Source organism: Saccostrea echinata, unplaced genomic scaffold, assembly GCF_033153115.1.
Source record: "Saccostrea echinata isolate AGI-Se365-2 ecotype Australia unplaced genomic scaffold, CSIRO_AGI_Sech_v1 ptg000013l, whole genome shotgun sequence".
In the NCBI taxonomy this organism is placed as follows: Eukaryota; Metazoa; Mollusca; class Bivalvia; order Ostreida; family Ostreidae; genus Saccostrea; species Saccostrea echinata.
This window is the reverse complement of record NW_026889762.1, coordinates 5,996,744-6,018,986: the sequence shown is the minus strand read 5'-3', so window position 1 is coordinate 6,018,986 and position 22,243 is coordinate 5,996,744. Positions and strand designations below refer to the sequence as shown.

Here is a 22,243-nt window from a genome sequence, read left to right as displayed (position 1 = left end):
ATATAGAGGCCAAGGCGATTTAGACGATGCTTAAGGCCCAGCTGGGTCTCTTATTACTGGCTATAATAAAGAAATAATTATGTAGAGAAGCACAAATGAAGAAGGGTGGCGAGGCGGTTTATCATTTTAAAAATAGGAAATTAATGCATTTTCGATTTGAATATGACATTGATACATCAGTGTAACATTTATTGTAAACCTTAATTCATTGGCAGCTTTTGATGTAAACACTTATGGTATTGGATCCTCCGTCAGCTACGTTCTTAAGGAGACCCCAAGACTGAATATATCCTCACTACAAGCCATGTTTAATATTCAAGAGGTAATGTTTTTGGCATTTGCACTTAATTTTACACATCAATTATACTTGCATGTAGTTAATTGAAAATCTCTGTTTGTTCCTAACTGCACATTCAACCTATGAAACAAAAATGTCCCTTTCAATTTCATTTTTATTAGTTATATGTCTGATTTTTTTTAATTTGCATTTAAAACCTAAAAATTATTATTTGCAATTTCATAATTAACCTTCATAGTAGGCTTAAACAGCATTCTTCAGTCTAAATACCCAATTTTGACATGTGCTTGTTTATTTTCGTAATACCTTTGTCAACAACAGAACAATTTATGGAAACTCGGTGCAAACTTAGAAGAGACTTGTGGAATTGACGTCAAAAAATGCATGGACATCCTCCAAGGAGCAGGTCTAAATTCTCTTGGTATGAACACAAGGAAAATTTAGCATACATAATACAGAATGTTGCTTATTTAAAACTACTTTTGATGGAAGAACCATTCGCTTTTTTGGAGAAGCAAATCTGACATACTATGGGATAGATGTATTTCATTTCCCAGTCATGCTCTTTTTTCAGCTTTTGTTTTTGCTATGAATTCTATTAAATTATCAATTTCCTTTTAAGATTTAAGATTTAGTTTTATGCCAATTCCCTGCATTTTTTTTTTAAATTTGAAAATATGTTTTTCTCCCTAAATCGTAAAACTAATGGTGAATATTTTAACATTCTTTATCAGGTACGAAGGTTAGAGATGACGTTCTAGAAATAATATCTTCAGCACTGGCCCTGCTTCTCATTCTAAAAATAATTGCTCCAGAGTTATTTCCCTTGCGCTTTTCCAATCAGCACAATCTCATGTCTATATTCATGAAGGCAGAAAACAATCTTAAGAAAATATCACTTTCATCCGAGGACATCAAACAGAAGAAAATGATAATTGGTGGTAGATCTGTAGAAGAGAGACTAAGGGCTTCAGTACAGACATATATAGCCAAGAAGCAGAAATACGATTGGGTGTGTGATATGCTGGAACTAGGTCATTCGTGGGAGGAGGTGGCCATTAAAATGCTTGGATACCATCATCTCTGGAAACGAGATCCCGTCTATATAGAAGTTAAATGACTATTAAAGACATTGAGTTGTATGCTATTGCAGATTTATGAAATGGAATTATATGAAATCAAAAAATAATATTTACTGCTATTTCCATGTTGCATGCAATTTTCCTTCTATGCCAAAATTCCCGTCTGTAGTATGACGAGACAAGTTTCAAAGAGGGCAATGCATATATAAAAGTGACATATTATTATTAAATTGACTTGGTTTTCTAAGTTATAATATAAACAGGTAAGCTGAAAGTCAAAATAATAATTTGTTTTTTAATGCATTCACGAACACTGAATGTGGAGTATCTTGCACATTCAAGGAAAGCAATTGTAAAAGGGGGAGTTTCGATAAGGCCGTTTTCCGGCCCCTCACGAAATTTTATGAAATTTTGATATTTTGTAGAAAAACTCCTTATCTTCCTAAAAATATGAAAATAATTTATGTTACGCATTTTCCGGTCACGTGATAATTAAAAATTCAAGTATACCCCCTTTCGTATATTTTTGGAGTAGACATTTTTATAAGGGGAAAGTGGATCTTTTTAACTGTCAAAATCGTAAATGAAATAGGATAAATATGAATAAAGCCATAAATTAACCAATTTCAACATTCTTTTTTTTACGGAAAATGGTAATTCTCTTATGCGAATGTTTTTTAAGGTGTGATATTTTTCTGGTGTGTCAAATGTTACTTTTCTTTAAAGCAGGATGAATTTGACTTATAAAACGTAAACTTATATAGAAAGTTTTAACATCATAATTAATCGACAGTTTATACATAAACTTTATAATCAATATTTAACATTTTCCCATACGAAAAATGCAATGGAAAAGATGTGTAGACATAAGATAGGTAAATGTAAAAACGTCATATACAGGTATATGCAATACATTTTTATCAATGAGGTTATACAACTACATGTTTTATAAAAATATACCTTAATATCATAAAATTGAAATTAAATAAAATGTTTTGAAATAAAAAGATTAAACAATAAATGCAACTTTATATACATACACAAATAAAAAGTTAATTTAAAAGCATCATATTGCTACGTAAGCCGGTACATTATAGGTGCAAGGTAAGAAAATATTTTATCTGGCGGCCGCCACATAAATAAATGGCGGTGACCAGAAACTTATCTGGCGGCCGCCACATAAATAACTAGAAGCCGACAAATAAGTTTCTTGTGGTGTAGACGTAATCTAATAAAACATAAATTTAAAGTTATGTGATGAAGACTTTATGAAGTGAATTTTTGTATAAAGTGTAGGTTTGATCTTTGCATGAAACTCCCAGATTTGACTACAAACAGAAGTTGTAGATGTCGTTAAAGGCAGAGATTTTAAGCACCGCCTTCAAAAATACCTGGTCTGTGTACCTCTGTCAGTCAGGTGCATTTAGGTACATCACTGGGTGCTACAACTTGATTGGCAAAAACACTACAATTTTATCTGGCGGTCGCCTGATATTTCAATGGCAGGCGCTAGAAACTTGGCGGCCGCCAGATAATACATTTTTTTACCTAGCACTTTCAGTATATTGCAATGTATTTGATAATATGAATAATATTAATTACAGTCAAAAATATTTTATCATTAAACGTAATATGTGAATAGCCAAATGATGGAAAAATCTATAATACATTGAGTGTTTTCTTTTTATTATGAAACTTAGAAGTATTTGCTCACATAGATCAGCATTATACATTGTATGTTTTCAGCATAACTGAGAGAATCCCAGCCAGGACTAATTTCCTCTCGCTTCCAAACTCTCCATAGATACTTAAGTTGCTTCACCTATTCTAGTCATTTCTCATTTAGAGAGTTTTAGAATTCATTATTTATGATTTGCTAGACCAGAGCGCAGTTCAAAATACATGTGTATACGCCAAAGATACGTATTTAATCCTTAATCAGGCAGACATATGCACCTAGACATCCAGACTTAAAACAATCGACGTTCCCTATATCAACCATACGGAAATAAATGGGCACTTCTCTAGCATGTTGGAGCGTGGATTTCTATTTACAAGAAAATACATATTTGTTCAATCAGTCGGAAAATGTAAGAAAGATGCAGCATCTGAACCATGTCTGGATGTGAGCAATCCTAGATGCATCATCAGTGCAAGTTTGGTCACGATTGGGCTAATAGTTACGTAAGAACGATAACCGTTTCAAAATCTTTAACCTGCTCACTCATTAAGGAAATGTAGGTCATATCCAGCATCTGAAGCAATCTAGTAGTGTGCATCCGTAGATGCATCATGAAGCAAGTCTGGTCAACAAGTGTTTACAGCTGCTCTGCTCCGAAAACTTAAACCTGCTTTTAAAACGTTTACCTGGACATTCTTTGGCTGAAAATGCGGCATCTGAAACCTGACTGGTGACAAGGAAACACGCTGGATCAGGTGCCTCTGATTAATATAGGGCATAGATAAACTTGAAAAAAAAAATCTGCATCAAAAACTTTAACCTGGAACACGGATGCCGACGGTATTACAAAAGTTCCCCAACTTCGAGGAGGTGAGCTTAAAATGTGACGTTAACGTTATACGCTGGCGACAATAAAGTATCGAAATGAAGATAGGACACGATAATGTTTTCTACTGTTGAAATAATCGAGAATCGTCTTTGATTTAAAAGAAAATATGCTAATTCTGGCTTGGTATTTTAATACAGAGTCAGATCAAGAAACCAGGAGCTTCTAATTTTAGATATGCAAATTTTATGCAATTTTCAATTTTTGGATATGAAGTGCACACGCGACACTCATCATATTTTAAGAAATTAGAATGCAGAGTATATCTAATTACTGAACAAATTTAAGTGAGTGTCCCTCATGCACTTCATATTCTAAACATCGATTTATAAATGCCACCCTCTTATATTTTCCCATAAGCCTAATGTTAACGGATTTGAGGGTACATCTAAGTATGTATCAGCTACGGTGTGAATTCATCTCATATTAACTTTTGAAATAAAAATAACAAAAGTTAACATATTTATCTTGAATTCTAAACTAGTCTTGAAAAAATAAATTGAAATTTATTTTTATGAAAAAAAGTGGGCCGCTGAGCGGCCTTATCGAACCCCCCCCCCCTTATAATTAAAGCAGGGAATTTTTTTCTAAATCTCTACACACTTAACAAAATAACACTGTGAAATATATTTCCCAGCATTGTTTTAGTACTGTTAAAAATGACTTTTCAATTATATGTATGTTATTCATTGCATTCATGTTGTTCATATTTTTAATCTATTCTTTTATTTTTAAGTATGTACTTAAGCTTTGCTTAGAACTATTTAAAAGTACCATGTGTGCTTATTAGTAAGCATTAAACGCTGAGTGACTTTTGTTTCACAGAACAGATTTGCTAAGTATTTTTATTTCTGAACAGGCAGTTGTGGTATTAATAAAACTTTCTCTCTTTCTCTAGAGGCATAATTGTGCATGATGTACAGGATCAACATTATGTCCGTTTATGAATCGTAAAATTCCAATGCATATTATCCTTAATTAATGCAAGGTGGTGTACATGTACTAATTTTATATTATTCATTTTTCAAATATGTTCTGGATGCAAAATAGTGCTGTGACCTAGGATGAGATGTCCAATCATGAAATATTCTCGTACATCTTCCCTATAATTTGGATGGTCATTTAAAACAATTCAGGATAATCAGTGTACCAGTATTTTTTATATTTGTTAATACTTATAATAAATAAATGTTTAACAGTGTTAATTTCAGCAATACAGTACAACTACATTACTAGAGAGAACATAACTCTGTGGTATATTTCACTGCCTTTAAGAAATAACCTTTGTTGAAAACATATTGTCAGAAAAATATTGGCATGGTTTTATTTTTTTCATAGTTCCTACATTTTGCTTCTTGAACAGACAACTGTTCTCAGCATCTGTCACATCTTCGCCCTTCCCAGCATAACTATGGTCAATATTGATCTGTTGATTCTCTGTCCCCTAAATATAGCGTACAACTTAGCAAGCATTCTTATCTTTCTTGCTGTAGAGATGAATCTGCCCGTTGAAGGAAGCACATTACTTCTTGTTTACCTCAGTAAAATACACGTTATTGGATTTTCACTGCCTTCTACACGGGATATTACACTCATGGACAGTTTTATGAGTGCTGAAACCTATGTATTTCACCTTTTTCTCCAGAAACTGTGCCTTACCAATGCCATTAAAGGGGTATTAGCTGTAAAAGTGACGGCAACCTTTTTTTCCTTAAAATCTATCAATAACACTTGTTGTGGCCTTCAACCCGACATTTAGATGTATCGATGACGTATCATCATTTAACAATAGTTACTTCCATTCATAAGTCGACTCGATGTATCCCACTGAACTTGAAATAAAAGGAACCACAGAGTCGGACACATCTGTTTCATATATTTGGACATTTTACTAGAAAAAGACGTTAATCTATCAACAAAACTTTATAATAAACGTGACGATTTCACCTTTTCTACCGTCAGCTTCCCTTATTTATTTAGCAATAAATCCTTATCATCTGCCTATGGAGTTTATGTCTCCCAGTTGATTCGATACACAAGAGCATGCTCTACGTACGAACAATGTCTAAAGCAGGCAAACTATTGACAAACAAGTTGTTGAAACAAGGATATCAACCGTCTCGTTGGAGTCAACATTTCGCAAGTTCTATGGTCGATGCAATGACTTTGTCAGCAAATACAATCTATCATAAGTCGAATGTTGACTGACGTGTTACATACACAGCTGGCTTTCAAACCCCCTGTCCGTATGAAAATCCCCTGTCTTTCTCTGTAACCTACAGTATTTCCACAATTATCTACGGTATATCTACAGTATGGTACGGTATGTCTCCTCTGCATATACAGTATTTCTCAGTATGCCACTGTATGTATCGCCAGCATTCCCCAGTACGCCTACGGTAGGCCTCAGTGTGGCTACTGCTTCCTACAGTGACCTACGGTATGCCACAGTATATGCCCCAGTAGGCCCCTGTATTGTTAACCGAAGTAAAACGGTAGAAGTACACAATGTTTTAAGAGGCAATGTTTCTGCAGTTGAAGCTATTCATCGCTAAAAATTATTTATGAAGAAGACTTTGATGATTTATAGGATTGTTTTTGTACATTACATCTCTAGAGTAATGATATACTTGCTATGTTGTAACAAATAAAATTAAAAAAAATAGTATAATAGATTTATTTCTGACGGGGATGATTACTGTCAATATATTAGATATAACGATAAGTAATCACTATTATTTCAAGAAAAAGGTCCTGTCCTGTTGTAAGTGGCTGAGAATCTTTATATCACTTTGAATCATCGAATCATCAACAAGGTCAGTCTGTTTTGACACGTTGAATGAACATATTTGGACTTTCTTCGAACTTATTATAAAGAATTAGTTCGTATTTAGCCCGCGTGTTTTTCAATCAGATAAAATGAACATGTTTGTAAAGAAGGTTTTTTTTTATCTAGGAGCATAATTCCCGATAAATATTGTTAAAAATGATGCCATTAATAAAAATGACAGTGGCTAATGAACTGAGGGACGTGATAACAAATTATTCTTCCTGACGCTTACTTGATAAAATTGAATTATAAGTGGTATTCATGTAATATTTAATTTTTATGTATTTATGTAATGAATTCAGAAACAATTATTAACAGCAATGAAATGTTATTATCCTTTTCTTTTTTTTTTCTCTCGTTATTTTAAAACGGCCCAGAAATCATTTGAATGTAATTTTCCATTCCTTTTGTTGCATTTCTGACGAAACCTAATCTGCGTTTTGATTTACGTAATATTCTGCAAAAAGTCAATCGAGTTTCGATTGTGAAATCGATCAATCATTTTTTTTTTAATTTATACGCAACTTTTATAAATATTTCAAACTGCTGAGAGCTCATACTATTTATAATTGGAGGACTGTATAAAGCTATTAAGTTTATAAGCCACCCCCTCTTGTCTCCGTAAAATACGCTAAAAACGGGGCCTGATTACTTGTACACAGTTTTAGACATTAATTTTACGTCACTTTTTGTTTAATATCGTGATGAAATTCTGCATAATTTGGACCATATCAGAACAACATTTTCCGATTTCCGATCATAAAATTAATTAGTATGCTCTTATGGTTCTTATGGTGATACAGAATTAATTTTGCTTAAAATGAAATGAATTTATAATTTAATAATAATTTCATTTACTCTATCATCTAGTTTCAATTTTCAGACCCACTTATGATTAAGAATCATTGATCAGCCCCGCGCTTTTCTTTTATCAATTTCATTGTATGCACTGAGGCAGAATCAGAGTAGGTTCTAGTATATATATCTAATGTAATTTGCAGTGGTCAGCTTAACAATAGGTCCTAATTGCCTATTGTTCTCTGTCTGCGTCCGACCACTGGTGTTAGGACTAAATAAACAACTGGCTGACCACTCGTAACAAGACTGTTTTCACATTCACTATGAAATATCAGTTTAATTTATAGTATAGATATGCTAGAAAACTTTAATTAAAAAAAAATGAACACTGAAAAACAATATATTTACAATTATTACTGCTAATTTGTACTGTATCCTTGCCAATACTTTCAACATCGATGTTGTTTCTTAGGCGCTTCTTTAAGGGGGGAAACGCATGAATTAAAAATATAAGTTTCGGCTATACAATTTCTTTTTTAAAAATATCATATATTTGTAATGTAAAATGCATTGAAAAGCAGGCACGAATGCCTATAATCCTCTTATTCACTGGTATATTGAAATAAGCAGTCATTAAAATAATTCGAGTCTAGAGAGAGAGAGAGAGAGAGAGAGAGAGAGAGAGAGAGAGAAACATAATTACACTTTAGATTATGCAAAATAAATGGATAAGAATTTATTTTAAACAAAGGTCAGCGAAAACAGTTGAGAAATAAGGATAAAAAAGGGTCCGTACATGAACCAAATCTTTCGTCAGTTTTATATCAAAATCTACTAAATAAATTTTAAATTTACCCTGCTTTATATGCAGTTTGTATCGTACGCTAATTGATGTGAAAAAATTCGGAATTTAAAACACCTGGATATATCTGTCAAACCTTTGGAAAAAAAGAAGAAGATAATTCAATACTAAGTCTTTATTAATAGCGATTCTCTGTAACCACTTAAACTTCTTTGCCACGCATGGTCACCGATTTTGATGAAACTTTGCCCATTATTAAAACCTGACACCAGATACATATTTCAAATAAAATTTCGTTGCTATGCGTCTTGGTTGCCATGGTAACAGCCAGAAAAGTTGGGAAAATTGAGATTTTCAGCTACTTTGAATCTTTATTAAGCCTTAATAAAGACTAAGAAAAACAAACAAACCATTCTCACAAAAACCTGACACCTTGTTGCCACTTATGCTCTAAAGAAACTATTTAGAATTTATTTAGAAGTAAGTGGTAACCATGGGTACATTTGGAATACATTTTAGATGCTGAAAATTGCAGAAAAACGCTCAATATTCACTAATAATAGGTGTTAAATGATCAAACTCAACAACCTAAGAAAAAACAATAAAAATATTTGACCTTAAGTAATTAGGTATTGGCAATATCATTCTAAAAATAACTTTCATGGTTGCCATGGTAACACAGTGTAATTATGCAAAATATGTTGCTAAGATTGGGTTTTTACTTACCTTTTATTCAAGAAACATATTATTTGCCTCACCTTGAATAGTACTTAACTGGTAGAACTAAAGTTGAATATCATATATTGATAACGTTTGTTGAAAAATACAACAAAGTTGCTATGGTAACCAAGAACGGAAAATGTTCGATTTTGTTAATTTTATATCAATATTAAATCCTATGTGCCAACTTTTTGCATCCAGTTCGAGATTGGGTGGCAGTCAAAATTGAAAGTCAGGTTAGTTGTTCATAATTATCAATCATAAAAGTTTTGGGAATCTACATACAAGGGTACGTATCCAAGGAAACATAATATTTTTCAGATTTTTATGCATATTTTTTCGGCTTATTTCCTTAGCAACGCTCTATTTAAAGAATTGAATTTGAATTTTTTGAAATGTGAAAATTAGGGTCACATGAACGTCTTTAAAAATTGATCATTAGTTATATAAAAATATGCTTTTTAAAAAGATAGAATTAGATTTAAACACTAAGAGAGTAAATTTACAATCCCTTCTTGGTATTAAAACCATGGCAACCATTGTCAACCTGTATGAAATATCATATTTCGTCCTTGGTATATGTTACAAGGATCTCTTGTCTATTATTTGCTTGCATTTCAACCTATAATTTTTTTTTATTCTTAAGTATATGATTTTATAAAATTAAATGAGCAAAATTATTACTTTTGAATACTTTGTTTCCATAGTAACGTATGTAATAGTTGATTTACCAAACATGTTTATCATGCATTTAATACATCAAGCCTTCAACTTTCAGAAACAATCATTGCCACTTGTTCGCTTTGCTGCAAACGTTAACTGTGGGACTCTGAATATGTTGAAAAATGCCATTTTTTAAACTTTAGGACATGTTGCCATGGTAACCATGACACGTAGCAACCAATTTCTGCCTGATTTGAGTTCACGGTATCAAGGACTTTTATAATAGAGAGTTTGGAGAAATTCTAAGACTATGCGTGCCACAGCTCCTATATAAAAGTTCAAGTCGTTACAGAGAATGGCTCTTAATTCCTGAAATGCTATAAGTCGTATCATTTATTTTGAAAAATTATTTTAAATTGTTTCGTATCAAACTCATTCTTTCTGACTATAACCTCAAGAACATACTTAGACACAAGACAGGGCACGGAAATATGCATGACTATTTTTTTCTTAAACAATTCAGAGCGTCAAAGAAAAAGAAATTTGACTTTTTAAAAAGCCTATTCCCCCATTTCCTCACCCTCAAAACGATGCTAAGTGTCGGGGTTAGAAATAAAAAGAAAACGATAACGTTTACCCATGGTCTATTCTGCATTACAGAAATCAGCAACATTTATAAATTCTGTTAATCATGTACATGATTCCACAGTCCACGGGCTCCTGATCAGATTAAGGTCCGGTATGCAAATCAGCGCAAGGAACTAGCATGTTATTTTCAATTTATTCTCAGAAATAAAACACCGAAGAGTTTTTGACCTGCGATGATAAATTTCTGACTCCATTATAAATACCAAGGCACTGCAGATGCATACACTTTTTTGTCCTTTAAAAATTGAAAATTGTGACACGTGCGAATATGAATTACGATTCTCCCGGCATGTAGACTGGCCCGAAGATTTAAAAGTTTATATTGTTTGTAAATACATGTAATTAAATAAAGACATGACAGTAATATCAAAATAATCAAACATTTAAAATCAATAATTTGATTATTCAACATAAGTTAGAGTGGGTTATCAATTTTCTCAACACCAAAGCAAGCTAAGCGAGATCGAAGTCTGATATAATTCTTTGATCTGTAATTAAGGACAAATGTCATTGAAATTAAAGTCCCTTGCATAATTGAATTATCTTTTATTAGAATTCATTGAACTAAACAGTGAAAACAAGAATTAAATCCTGTTATACTGTAAAAGAAATTTATTTCATATATATATATATATATATATATATATATATATATATATATATATATATATATATATATATATATATAAAGAGTGAATGAAATCTTTTAACATGTACGCTGCTTCGGGGGGGGGGGGGGGGGGTTAAAAATTATATTTCCGTGTATACATACATCTACAATGCAAAAAACGCCAAAACAAACGGAGTTGTTCGCATTCGTTATTTGACACATGGTATGAAATGCACGACAATGCTGGGGAAAGGACTTCCCCACCAATACCTGTCAATGTCATGTCAATGTGATACATGTACATTTATCCTTCGTCTAACAGTATGCGATAAATATCGTAATATCCTAAATCCTCAATCTAAAATGCTTACTTTACGAACTACTTGCTCTTTACTACGTTATCATTATTCTAGACATAAGTATCGACAGCTAGCACTATGAACAGTAAACGAAGACTGTTCTTCGATCTAGTTACTTATTATAATGTTACGTGCTGATTTACTGCAAAGAGAATGGAAACACAAATTCTAAATTACAATTAACTTAAGATGAACAAATATAAAAGAAATTTTTGTAAACATGCATTTTTAGTATATACACGTCATATATATGTATATTCATCCCTGACAATTAGAAATAACACCCCCCCCCAAAAAAAAAAAAAAGAAAGAAAGAAATTAATATCAAATACTGAGTAACTTTTTTTAATTGCCAGACATGGCAAAATAATTTTTAGGGTCTTCATTTCTTGAAATTGTCGAACATGTTCAATATATTTTTAACACAGCTATAGGCCTATATTGTGTTTCATAATATGAACATCACAATCACTGACACAAATAACGAATTCGTTTTGACTAAAGATTTTTCCATTAATCTAAAAATATGTCATGCTACAGTAAACACAATCCATTCACATTGATCAAAATGTAGAAGTCAAGTCACAACAAAGTATTACTGTTACACTGTACACTATTACGTTAGACTAATACAGCTAATCAGGTCCATTTGCATCGTCACTGTCACCACCCCGATCACAGAGAATCCATACCATTTTCTGTTTTATAGCATGAACAAGTGGCTTGCTAAGTCTGCTTACATGGAAAAGCTGTCATCTTACTGGATTGTCTTCCTACTAAGGATTTCGGGAAAAAAACACTGACAATTACTACGTACGTTATTGATAATGGAAGTTGTATTACCAGATTATTTACAGCCTCAATCACAGGAATTCGCAATTTTATTAATAAAGTTAATTTTATAAATAAAGTTAAATCATTTGATTGAACTAGCATCGATTGACTTAGCATGAGCTACATGTATGCGTTAGCACAGCCAATATGCGAACGCATAGCTCATGCTTTGTCAATCGAGTGATTCTATTGACTTTATTGATAAAATTGCGAAATCCTGTGATAACCAGTGTCCACTGAGTAATAAAAAAAAGTAAAGAAGTCCCGCACAATCATGACAAATGCACCTTTAGGATTCAGTATTAGAAACACACACTACAGCTTGAACTTACTATAATACATTCAGAAAGATGATTATGAAGAAAAATGCGTCCTCGTTTAATTCATCTGTCAAGGTCAGCCTCTTGCGATTTCTTTTGAGGAGTTTTTCCGGATCTCGATCCCGTAACATTATGATGAAACATTTGTGATGTAGTTGTACTATATTTTTAAGAAAATCAAAACGATGCTTAAAATAATCAACCCTTTGATGCTTTTTTACTTACTTACTTAGTCCTCTTCGTGCTGGTTAACACATACATTTCTGGTGAATTTTTCACGTACCTTTCTAAACGTATATATTTCGTAGGGGGAACTCAAGATGAGCTTCCTGTCTGTCAAATATTGTTGTTCTAAGTAAACGTGTTTTGGTACTAAATATTTGACTTTCGATTTAATTTTTCCATTGTATAAAATAAAAAAAAAAACCCAGAAATTTCCATGTACAAAATAGATGTCGCACTTCTTGTCAACCAAGCTGGAATTAAATAGGTTCGATATATTTGTAATTCATCTCAGTTTAATAGTAAACTTGTTCCCTCATTAAACACAAAACGTCAGATTTAAAAAAAAAAAAAAAAAAATTGGTGGCTTGTTTGCTTTGTCCCCCTAGGGAAAAAAAAGACAGAAAAAAAGAAAGAAAGGGTTTTCGAATGAATTCTGCTTTAAAATTATATGAAATAAGTAAGTAAGTAAATATTTTATTATACATAGTGACTTGTGTATACAATGTACAATAATTTTACGTTCATTAGACAAATAAGCATATATGTACAACACCCGGCCCATCGGACCTATAAATAACTTTTAGCAATATATATTAATTACATGCGTGGGATTTTTCTTTGTCTTACAGTGTACGTTATATGCAATATATTTGAAACTCGCATTTTGACGTGGGAAATGAGTTAAAAGATATCTGAATAGAACATTTAAATCGTTATTTTGTAAATTTGAAATGCCAATATTTGTTAGAAAATCATGTCTACAGTTTTTATACAGATATACAATTCACTGTCCGTCGGCAATTACATATAATTTACTTGTGCCTCTTTTGCATAAACTGATCTTGTATTATACGTTTAATATTGAATTTCTCCGATTAAAATTAATACTGAGAGCATGCACTAACCTGGGGGGGGGGGGGGGGCATTACGAACCAAGTTATATTGAAGCAAATAAAAAATGACTTTGAACCCCCCCCCCCCCCAGTAAGCGTGGATCCCACCACGAAATAGGTTTTTTTTACGTTAAGGAAATGAAATTTGCGTTAATTTTTTTGGAATTGGGGTGGAATATCCCCCCCCCCCTCCTTGAAAAATTCTTGGATCTGCGCCTGGACGGCATGTTATTATATGTAAAATATAATTGTCAAAAAAATGTAAAAGTTGAAGATAATGAAAAAAGGTCGATTAAAAAAAATTAATCGGTTGACAATAAAGAAAAAGAGCTGTGTTACCTAAAGATACCATGTCATTAGATCACTGCTGTCGTATACAGCTACGTTCATTTATTTGAATGGTTACATGTACCAAGATTAAAAGACTTATTTTCGCTGAGCAGGCAGAAAAACTAAATAATTTAATTTTTACATTCCTGTATTGACGCGGATTGCTTTTCAAATATTTGCATCGGTGAGATTTACTTACACCAGGAACCATTGTACTAAGGATATAGGTCATTAGTTACACAACGTGTTCAAGTTTATTAAAACACCAAGGAATATATTTTACAAGCACATGTAGCCAATAGCCAGGAGCATATATAATCGTATTAGTATATACATTTAGGTCTGTAATGTAGCCGTACTATAAGTGAATAAAATCTTCATTGCAGAATTATTGGTCGTAATGCATGCCCTTCCCAATTTGATGCTTTAAATTAAATATCTTTTTGAATGAATAAAGGAATAAACTAAAAAAATAAATAAACACATAAATGAATGAATGAATAAATAAATAATAATAAATAAAAATCATTAATTGATGAATTTTTTTTTTTGAAGCAATGATTTGTAAACTTTTCAGAATTACAGCATAACCCTATAAGTCTCTTAACAATTGTAAACATAATGAAATGTACGAATAAATTAATAATTATAACAGTTTTAATGTTTATAGCGTATTTTTGTTATTTTGTCAGCAAGAAATGTACACTTCAGATCAGTCAACATTATTGACCATTTCGATATTTTCTTTGTTGCAATAACATATGCGTGAAGTTTTTGCCTAATGTGGATCACGAGACCCGTATCAGTTGACTTCAGGAAATAAGGAAATAATCCAGTGTACTGAACTGACAACCTCACATCTTAGATAAACAGCGCCTCTGGAAGTGTGTATACTTCTTCCGTTTTGCTTCGGTGAACAATACAGGGGCCTACTGGGGTATATACTGTGACATACCGTAGGTCACTGTAGGAAGCAGTAGCCATACTGGGGCCTACCGTAGGCGTACTGAAGCCTACTGTAGGCAACTGTGGCATGCTGGGGATACATACAGTGGCATACTGAGAATTACTGTATATGCAGAGGAGACATACCGTACCACACTGTAGATATACCGTAGATAATTGTGGAAATGCTGTAGGTTACAGAGAAAGACAGGGGATTTTCAAACGGACAGGGGGTTTGAAAGCCAGTAGTGATACTTATCGTTAGGCCATTATTTACACACTGAATTTTCTACGGATTTTGCACAATCATGATAAGGAGCACACGGCAAGTGTGACCAGTGGACAGGGGATGCTTATTCCTCCATGGCACCTTATCCCACCTCTGATGCTTTTAGAGGTCCGTGTTTGCTCCGATTTGTGTTGTTTCAATGAACTTTTGAGCTTGATTACTGTTCGTTATCTCCATATTTCATCTAAAGGACGCTTAAGCAGTGTAGAGACATAAAATACGATTTTGATGGATCTATCGTTACTTTTTCAACATTACACCAATACATGATTACGATGCACGTACGATGTTTGAATCATAGTGCCAATACAATTTCATAGACATGATTATCTATATTAAAGCTAAGTTATTTATTAATAGCAATTCTCTGTAACCACTTAAACTTCTTTGCCACGCATGGTCACCGATTTTGATGAAACTTTGCCCATTATTACAACTTGACACCAGAAACATATATCAAATAAAATTTCGTTGCTATGCGTCTTGGTTGCCATGGTAACAGCCAGAAAAGTTGGAAAAATTGAGATTTTCAGCTACTTTGAATCTTTATTAAGCCTTAATAAAGACTAAGAAAAACAAACAAACCATTCTCACAAAAATCTGACACCTTGTTGCCACTTATGCTATAAAGAAACTATTTAGAATTTATCTCTAAGTAAGTGGTAACCATGGGTACATTTGGAATACATTTTAGATGCTGAAAAATGCAGAAAAACGCTCAATATTCACTAATGATAGGTGTTAAATGATCAAACTCAATCAACAACCTAAGAAAAAACAATAAAAATATTTGACCTTAAGTAATTAGGTATTGGCAATATTATTCTAGAAATAACTTTCATGGTTGCCATGGTAACACAGTGTAACCATGCAAAATATGTTGCTAAGATTGGTTTAATGCTACTATCTTCAGGAAAAACGATAAAATTCATGACGGGTACATATACATCCTTAGGACCTTGCAACACCGACAACATAAGAAAAATTGGGATTAATTGTTACTTTGCAGTGTAACCATGGAAACAATGTACCAGTTGTTTAAAGTGATATTTTTTTTTGCTGCTTTAGGAATTTACTTACGTTTTAATCAAGAAACATATTATTTGACTCACCTTGAATAGTACTTATCTGGAAGAACTAAAGTTGAATATCATATATTGATAACGTTTCTTGAAAAATACAACACTGTTGCTATGGTAACCACGAAGGGAAAATGTTCAATTTTGTTAATTTTATATCAGTATTAAACCCTATGTGCCACCTTTTTGCATCCAGTTAGAGATTGGGTGGTAGTCAAAATTGAAAGTCAGCTTAGTTGTTCATAATTATCAATCATAAAAGTTTTGGGAATCTACATACAAGGGTACGTATCCAAGGAAACATAATATTTTTCAGATTTTTATGCATATTTTTTCGGCTTGTTTCCATAGCAAAGCACTATTTAAAGAATTGAATTTGAATTTTTTGAAATGTGAAAATTAGGGTCACATGAACGTCTTTAAAAATTGATCATTAGTTATATAAAACTATGCTTTTTAAAAGGATAGGATAAGATTAAAACACTAAGAGAGTAAATTTAAAATCCCTTCTTGGTATTAAAACCATGGCAACTATTGCCATCCTATAAAAAATATCATATTTCTTCTTTGGTATACGTTACAAGGATCTTTTGTCTATTATTTGCTTGCCTTTCAACCTATAATTTTTTTATTCTTAAGTGTATGATTTTATAAAATTAAATGGGCAAAATTATTACTTTTGAATACTTTGTTTCCATAGTAACGAATGTAATAGTTGATTTACCAAACATGTTTATCATGCATTTAAGACATCAGGCCTTCAACTTTCAGAAACAATCATTGCCACTTGTTCGCTTTGCTGCAAACGTTAACTGTGGGACTCTGAACATGTTGAAAAATGCCATTTATCAAACTGTAGGACATGTTGCCATGGTAACCATGACACGTAGCAACCATTTTCTGCCTGCTTTGAGTTTACAGTATAAAAGACTTTTATCATAGAGAGTTTGGAGAAATTCTGAGACTATGCGTGCCACAGCTCCTATATAAAAGTTCAAGTCGTTACAGAGAATGGCTCTTAATTGGTATTGAAAATTTCATTTGCAATTACCGGGAAGTGTAAAAAAGGGGGCTTGTCTCTTAACATTCATGCGTAAGGTCCGGAGAGGTCTAGAATATAATTGATTGTGCAAAAAAAGGCCATAATTAAAGGAAAATTAACGGTTAATCATTAAAAACTGAAAAACGGTACATAATTTAAATTTATATCAAGAGCGAAACAATAACAGAGAACGTTCCTCTTTGCAAAAGAACCTGTAGCCGACTTATTGTTTCTACTTGTAGCCCAGAGTATATTCCTGGATCAGCAATGGCAGACAGGCTCAGGAACAAAAACCAGTGAATTGATTTCATTTCACCTCACGTTTCTATTTCCACCTCATCATCCAATCCTGGAACAGTTTCCCTTCAATTTTCGATTTTCTCAGCAGGATTCTTGGGAAACTCCAATTTTTATAATTGTGTTTTCAATTTAAAAAAATAACTCTGAAATCTCTTAACATAACAAGATGTCTGTCAGCCTAGTTGGCTTGCTATCCACATCCATGCGCGTGTAAATGTAACTTGTGAATTAAAATTTTATATAAAAATAAATTAATTCTATCTTTAATAATACATGTATTATATTTTATCTTTCAATTAAATGAAAATGGTAATTTTTCATTTTTGCGCAGTTTATACGATATAACCAGGATTTAGGCAGTTCATAATTCATAATCCGCTTTGCTGATTGCCTCAAACCAGGATATATTGTATAACCTGAGCAAAGTTAAAAACAATATTTAATGAATTTCAAATATCACAGGATACTTAAACTAAATATCATATTGCAATCCAAGAAGTCCTCGAAATATTTGGACCGGCAGATTAAACCGACATTATGATTCCGCGGATTATTATGACACCGTGCGGAAAAAGTACCTTTACAGTATTTAGAAATTGTGATACAATGTTGACAAGATTTGTGGATGTTTCTTTGCTTTCAAGTGCACTAATATAGTTTTTGTCCTATCCGTCTTTCTGTCTGTCTGTCTGTCTGTCTGTCTGTTTGTTTGTCCGCAAAAACACTAACCTTTTTCATAACCTTAGATGAGTTGGAGCTAGAACTTTCATATTTCACATGTGTATTTCTTCACTTGTTACATTTCTTTGGGTACAAACATATTTACCTTGACCTTAGATTTGAGCCAATTCTTCAGAATTTTTCCAAACTTTAACACTGGCCATAACTTTTGAGCGATTTGTGCTCGGGCCTTTATATTTCACGTATGGAATCCTCCCCTTGTGTACCAATAGTTGGGACCTTTTGACCTTGGACGTTTGAAAAAACTTTAACCTTGGTCATGACTTTTGAGCGATTAGTGCTAGGGCTTTTATTTTTCATCTGTGTCTTTAGCTTTTTGAGTTTGGAATCATTTTTATTTAATTATCAGGTTTTATATGATAATTGTCATTCAAGCAATCAAGGTCTAAGATTTTTTTGGCAAATATATAAACTATAACACTAATAACAAAGAAAAAGCTAACCGGTCTTGGATCTACATATTTAGTTATACTATAAAGCAGGCGACGCATGCATTCGTTGGAACACTCTAGTTAGTATGTTTTTTTAAATATATATTTGCGCATGCACAGTTTTATGTCCTCTATACACCTGTACGTTTACATTCCATGAATGCAGTTGCTTTCAGTGTATGCACAGACTCTGTCAAACTGTAGCACGGAGAAATCTGCTTTACAATTAATATATCATATGTTCAGATATACATGTAAGAAACATAGTTATAAGTAGTGTTATAGCTTATAATAAAAATCTCCAACAAATAAAATAATAAGAAATATTAAAACATGGAAAACCTTATTTTCACACGCTTTAAAATGAATGAATCTTAAGCACAATTCTAAATTTTACAATGAAAAATACCTCAAATCAAAATACTTGTTCCAAGATATATAATTGACAATTGTAATTTCACCCGTTAAAGGAAAAAAATCTTTACAAATGTATATAATCAGTTCTGACCCAGCAAAATGACGTCACAGTAATACGAGCATATGATATGAACTTTACAGCGTTTTCTGGATATTTACATTTGAAATTTTATTTGAAAACCTAAAATGAATAAAACATGCAAAAACAATTAAAACAAAAACATTACATTCTTGTCCTCTGCTGTAATTATTTGTCACAGAGGTAAAATACTTCGAATGATAACATCGTAACTGTTCATGAAATTTGAAGGTTGAAAATGAAATGTAGGCTTAGAGGGCATGTAAATAGGTATGTAAAATGGTGTTTAGAAATATAGTTAATATGGCATGTGATTCATATGAAATTAAGTGTATTAGTTAGGTGAATTTGCTGATAAATCTCCATCAATTATATGCCAGAAGAGCAATTGCTATTCATAACGTCCTGTTCACTGAATAACTTTGTTTATAACAGAGGGTAGAATTAAAAGAAGATGGTTAAGAACATATTGTATTGAAACAAAGTATTTATTTATTCATTTCATTGAATGCACTTTTAATGCACGAACCACTTTGAAGACACTTTGATGATTATGGCAAAAAATGAAAATATAAAAAGCCAACACAGTAAAGCTATTGTTTATTAAGCGTTTTTAATCTTATTCCAAACCAAACCTAGTAAGCAATTTACAGTTCTTGTCATTCTCAAGTTATATACTTATTCGATTTCATGCCATATTAACTGTAAATATATATTAAATCAACCTGATCACGTATGACAAATTTTATTACTGCAGTCTTAGTACACCAAGAATATCAAAAGCAAGCGTAAACATTTATGACAAAAATGCCTTCAAACGTGAAAAATATTACCACACTTCATTATTTTTAAGTCAAAGATGATTTGCTTTACTCTATTGTAAAATAAATAATTTAAAATCCTTATAATAATTCATCATGTAATCAGGTACTTAGGAGAAAAAAAGCCACAGACAGACCAGGATTCGAACCCTGGCCACTTTAATCACGAATAAGTTGTGTCCTACGAAGTGAGCTATCTGGCCAGAGACAATCGAAGCTGTCTGATCGCCAAACAACCAAAATCCATTTGAAGACTTTTCATATAAAATATTAAGAGAACTAACCAGATGCAAATCTAAAAACAATTTTCTTCTTCCTTTTTATTCATTATATACCCAACTTTGAATCATTCATTTAAGCGATCACGTTACGGTGTAACCCGACTTTCCGGATCGACACTTAGGTAACTGATGACGAAGTACACAGCGTATACAACTTTTTTCCTACTTTTTTTTCTTCAAAAACAGTTCCTTGAAAATGTGTGTTATTTTTAGATAAATATTGTGTAGAATGATCCAAAATTTCTTTTCTCATTTAACATAAATAACGAATGATAAATTTATTATAACAGTAACAAGTTACTATTATTATAAATCAATAAGTACTCACTTACGTTCAGTTCACCCTCTTGCAAATCTGAGACCTGTCACGGTAGACTAGTGGTAGGGAGTTTGCTTTATGATCGGGAGGTCCGGGTTCAATTCTCGCGCCGCGTCAATCCTAAGACTTAAACATAGATAGTGACTGTTCCTTTCGCCAAGCGTCCGGCATTAGAAGTGAAAGTCACGGGTCTTTCGGGTGAGACCTTAGAAATTGAGGTCATTTCACGATAGTCGTTGGCACGATAAAGATCCCTCACTGCTCAATGGCCTTAACCTGTGTATGGAGGCGTCTCTATATGAGTGCAAAATTCTCGAATGGGACGTAAAACAAGATAAAATAAATCAATCATGCATATCTGAAGATATTTAAACAAGTAAGTGTACTATTACTCCGCAGTGACTTTTCATATTTGCACAATTCATTTGGTGTAAAGTCGGTTAAGAAATCTGATTTTCTAGGGTGCTGACTAATTAGTTATCAGTGGAAATATCAGAGGTTTGAATAACATTTTTTTTCGGAGTCTATCTAAGTTGTGTGTAATGTTATAAACAATTTCGTGTATAAGATTTTTTTTTGCCAAACCATTCATTTATCCCTTTTATGTTGTATTTTATATATGTTATATCTAATATGTATCAATAAACTTCTAGTGCACAAGTTTAAAAAAATCATATAAGAGGTAACTCATTTAAATGTAATCTAGGTAAAAAAAAAAAATACAAGAAAATCATTTATTAAGGCTTTTTAAATTATAAAAAAAAACTTTGAAATTTAAACCTTTTCTTTTTTTAAAAAAAATGTAACATTTAACTGCTTAACAGTGTTAAGCAGTTAAATAGTTACATTTGCTTTATTTTCTAAAAAAAAAAAAAAAATTCTTACGAGCAAAATTTTTTATGATAATGATGAGTTTGCATATCTACTGTTTTACCAAAAGGACAAAACGGAAAAAAAAAAAATAGAAAAGAAAATGCAATGTATGTCATTTGACAAATTTATAGGGACAACTGTACTTTGTACGTGAAAATGCACTAATTGTTTATGTAAGTTCACTACAACTAAACACTATAAGCGAAAACTAATGCTTATTTTGTCAATGCAATTAAGATGATTCTCTTGACATCTAAGGGGAACTAACCAAGCTTGTATTTTTTTTTAAATTTATTCCTGAATGGAAACCAGGATTTTTTTCAGTAGAACAGCTATATTTTAAAAATGCGATATACAACAATCCTAGGAAGCAACTTATCGATTTAGCTATTTACTTATATTTTATTTGATTACGTTTGTTGCATGAAAAGATAATTGAAGCAATAAAAAGTGCATAAGGATTACAAGAGAAATTCAGGGTTCCAAAGAAAAAAAACATCTCTAACGCATATGCATGAGCGATTCTCATTAGAATGCTCTGTTCAACTGAAATTGATATTATTAATGGAAAAATTAAGCATAAAATGTATGAAGTTTGAAAGCAGAAAAAAACCAGTAAAATAATGGAAATTATAACGTTCATTCTT

At 32.2% G+C, this 22,243-nt stretch overlaps 1 protein-coding gene across 1 annotated transcript in view; it reads right to left on the bottom strand.

Annotated features, from left to right (window-relative positions):
* LOC133186392 (proline-rich transmembrane protein 1-like) overlaps positions 1–22,243 on the bottom strand; it is a 182,931-nt gene that overhangs the window by 128,896 nt on the left and 31,792 nt on the right. The gene's annotated exons all lie outside the window — the stretch shown is intronic.